This window comes from Triticum dicoccoides, chromosome 1B, assembly GCF_002162155.2.
Source record: "Triticum dicoccoides isolate Atlit2015 ecotype Zavitan chromosome 1B, WEW_v2.0, whole genome shotgun sequence".
NCBI classification, from domain to species: Eukaryota; Viridiplantae; Streptophyta; class Magnoliopsida; order Poales; family Poaceae; genus Triticum; species Triticum dicoccoides.
Window position 1 is genome coordinate 629,783,767 of NC_041381.1, and position 4,804 is coordinate 629,788,570.

Consider the following 4,804-nt stretch of genomic DNA (forward strand, 5'->3'; position numbering starts at 1 on the left):
TTACTTGGAACGACAGGTAAATACCGCATATAGGAAGGTATGGTGGACTCATTGGAATAACTTTGAGGTTTATGGAGTTTGGATGCACAAGCAGTATTCCCGCTTAGTACAGGTGAAGGCTAGCAAAAGACTGGGAAGCGACCAACTGAGAGAGCGACAACAGTCATAAACATGCATTAAAACTAATTCACACCGAATACAAGCATGAGTAGGATATAATCTACCATGAACATAAATATCATGAAGGCTATGTTGATTTGTTTCAACTACATGCGTGAACATGTGCCAAGTTGAGTCGCTCAATTCATTCAAAGGAGGATACCATACCATCTTACCACATCATTATCATTCTAATAGCATGTTGGCACACAAGGTAAACCATTATAACTCATAGCTAATCAAGCATGGCACAAGCAACTATAATCTCTAAATGTCATTGCAAATATGTTTACTTCATAATAAGCTAAACCAGGAATGATGAACTCATCATATTTACAAAAACAAGAGAGGTCGAGTTCATACCAGCTTCTCTCATCTCAATCAGTCCATCATATATCGTCATTATTGCCTTTCACTTGCACGACCCAACGATGTGTATAATAATAATAGTGCACGTGCATTGGACTAAGTTGGAATCTGCAAGCATTCAACTCAAGAGAGAAGACAAATAATATGGGCTCTAAGTTAAATAAACAATCATGCATATGACAGCCACTAAACATTTTCAATATGGTCTTCTACTCTCGACCCCCAAAGGAAAAAAGAAAATAAAACTATTTACACAGGAAAGCTCCCAACAAGTAAGAAGAAGAACGAGAAATCTTTTTGGGTTTTTTTCATTTTAATTTCTACTACAAGCAAGGAAATTAAACTAACTATTTTTTTTTGTTTTTCTTAAGGTTTATCAAACACACAAGAAGAAAACTAGAAAAAGAAAATTAAACTAGCATGGATAATACAATGAAAGAGTATGAGCACCGACAACTAGAATAGTGTGTGAACATGAATGTAAAGTCGGTGAGAAATACGTACTCCCCCAAGCTTAGGCTTTTGGCCTAAGTTGGTCTAGTGCCAAGGATCGCTGCTGCTCTCCCCAGTGTACTGGGAGGTGTAATCAGGATACCACTGGCTGTCCATCTCCGGGTCCCACTAGTAAGATGGTGCACGATAAGGGTCCAGTGCAGGTTCCGGCCCAGGCTCAGGTTCTAGAGTGGATGCTTGGCCTCAATGAGCGTACACTGCTTTCAGTGTGACAAGAAAATTAGCTGCAATCAAATCAAACAACAGAGGCGCAGACAAAATAATAGTCTCATTGTGTTTCTTATTAAATCTCAGGTTATACAAGAGCATCTTATCTTTATTGTCAACAATGAACTCATGTGCTACCATGCTCTTGTAATATAAAATGTAAGGAGGCAATTTTGTCTCCTCTTTCTCATGGTGCCTAATAGCTTTCTCGAAATGTCTAGCAAGACGTGAAGCGTAGATACCTCCAAAGATGGGGCCTTTTGTACGATTTAGGCTTAGCCGTTTAGCAATGACGGCACCAATACTAAAACTATTATCTCCAAACAAGGCATGGTGAAGAATGATAATATCAGGAACATTGAAGTTTCCACTATTTCCATGACCAATCAAGCATCTACTAGCAAATATGGCAAAGTAACATAAAACAGGAAAGTGTATGCTAGAGATTCTCGCATTGGAACCCTTCTTTGGATCCCCTACAGTGATAGTGTTAACAAAGCCATCCACATCTTTACGATGTGGTTCATCTAATTTTCCGTCAAAGGGTATCCTACATACCGCACAAAAATTACGTAAAGACATTTCCCTGAATTCATCATATAAATGAAATGATACTGAAGGCGGTGACTTCTTAGGATAATAATAAAAGTTTTGCACGAAAGTATTAGTGAGTAAGAGATACTAATCGATCCGATCATGGAGGAAATCGGTGAGGCATGCATTCTCGATCAAAGAATAAGAATCTTCATGAATTCCAGCTTCTTTCAAGAAATTATCGCATGGCCATTCACACGGACGTACTTCCGCTATGCGAGGAAGATTATACTTGGCTTTTTCCTTCTCTTTAGCTTGTTTTTCCTGGGATCCTTGGTTAGAAGAGCCCCTCAAAAATCTCCTTAACATTTTCTGAAAATTTCTGAAATTTTAGTAACTCCAAAATAAAAGTGAATAAAACTAAACAAGATTGGTAGCAACTACTCCTACAAGTGCCTAGAGCCTATATCATGCATTAGAATTACTTGGGACCTCATAAATTTAACATGCAAGCTCAAGAACATGGTCACCTATGCAGAAAAAATTTGCAATGAATAAAGCACTAGAACAAAAACTAATTGGACCAATGGAGGAGTCACATACCAAGCAACAATCTCCCAAAGCAGTTTTGTGAATGGAGCTTTGAGCAAGGAGATCGAAAATCGCATAAAATGAGCTAGAACTCATGCTTGAGCTGGATGGGGATTTTTTTGGGAAGAAGATGGAGTGTGTGGGTGCTGGCATAAGTGGAGGGGGGCCACCAGGGGCCCATGAGACAGGGGGATGCGCCCAGGGAAGGTGGGCGCGCCCTCCACTCTTGTGGCCTGGTGCTTGCCCCTCCCGCAGTGATTTCAGTGCCTAAAGTCCTCAAATATTCCATAAAAAATCATACTAAATTTGCAGGGCATTTGGAGCACTTTTATTTTCAGGATATTTTTTATTGCACGGATAATTCAGAAAACAGACTGAAAATACTATTTTTGCTTTATTTATTCTAAATAACAGAAAGTAAAAAGTGGGTACAAAAGGTTGTGCCTTCTAGTTTCATCCATCTCATGATCATCAAAATGAATCCACTAACAAGGTTGATCAAGTCTTGTTAACAAACTCATTCCGAATAACACGGAACCGGAGAAATTTCGAATAACACTAAGTTACCTCAACGGGGATATGAACATCCCCAACAATAAGAATATCATACTTTTTCTTGACAGTAGGGAGAGGAAATTCAAAACCTCCAATAATGATAGTTGGAACTTTTCCAATAGAATTGATGCTATGAACTTGAGATTGTTTCCTCGGAAAGTGTACCGTATGCTCATTACCATTAACATGAAAATCGACATTGCCTTTGTTGCAATCAATAACAGCCCCTGCAGTATTCAAAAAGGGTCTACCAAGGATAATCGACATACTATCGTCCTCGGGAATATCAAGAATAACAAAGTCCGTTAAGATAGTGACAATTGCAACCACAACAGGCACATCCTCACAAATACCGACATGTATAGCAGTTGATTTATCAGCCATTTGCAAAGATATTTCAGTAGGTATCAACTTATTCAATTCAAGTCTACGATATAAAGAGAGAGGCATAACACTAACACCGGCTCCAAGATCACATAAAGCAGTTCTGACATAATTTCTTTTAATGGAGCATGGTATAGTTGGTACCCCCGGATCTCCAAGTTTCTTTGGTATTCCACCCTTAAAAGTGTAATTAGCAAGCATGGTGGAAATTTCAGCTTCCGGTATCTTTCTTTTGTTTGTAATGATATCCTTCATATATTTAGCATAAGGATTTACTTTAAGCATATGAGTTAAGCGCATACGTAAGAAGATAGGTCTAATCATTTCAGCAAAGCGCTCAAAATCCTCATCATCCTTTGTCTTGGATGGTTTAGGAGGAAAGGGCATGGGTTTCTGAACCTATGGTTCTCTTTCTCTACTGTGCTTCCTAGCAATAGAATCTCTCTTATCATAATGTTCATTCTTTGATTGTGGGTTATCAAGATCAACAGAAGGTTCAATCTCTACATCATTATTTTTGCTAGGTTGAGCATCAACATGAACATTATCATTAACATTATCACTAGGTTCATGTTCATCACCTGATTGTGTTTCAGCATCAGAGATAGAAATATGATTAGGATTCTCATCTGTGTCTACAGTAGGTTCACTAGGAGCATGCAAAGTCCTATCGTTTTTCTTTTTCTTCTTTTTAGAAGAACTAGGTGCCTCTAAATTGTTTCTATAAGAATCTTGCTCGATTCTCTTAGGGTGGCCTTTAGGATACAAAGGTTCCTGAGCCATTCTACCAGTTCTAGTATCCACTCTAACAGCAAAGACGGGTTTACTATTTAATTCATCAAGCAAATCATTTTGAGCTTTAAGTACTTGCTCAGCTTGAGTAGCGACCATAGAAGCATATTTGCTAATGAGTTTAAGTTCACCTTTAACTCTAGCCATATAATCGCTCACGCGTCCTATCTCGAAAGCATTATTCTTTAATTCTCTACCAACATAAGCATTAAAACTTTCTTGTCTAGCCATAAAGTCATCAAATTCATCTAAGCATGGGCTATGAAATTTAGTAGAGGGGATTTCAACTTTATCATATCTATAGAGAGAATTGACCTTACTACCCGTGTCGAGTTATCAAGACAATGCGGTTCTTCAACAGGTGGTATATTAAGACCATGTATTTCTTCAATAGGTGGTAAATTCTTAACATCTTCAGCTTTAATACCTTTTTCTTTCATTGATTTCTTTGCCTCTTGCATATCTTCAGGACTGAGAAATAGAACACCTCTCTTCTTAGGAGTCGGTTTAGGAATAGGCTCAGGAGTTGGCTCAATTGGCTCAGGAATTGCCTCAGGAATTGGCTCAGGAAGAGTCCAATTATTTTAATTAGTCAACATATTATTCAATAGTAATTCAACTTCGTCGACTGTTCTTTCCCTGAAAACACAACCAGCACAACTATCCAAGTAGTCCTTGGAAGCATCGGTTAGTCCATTAT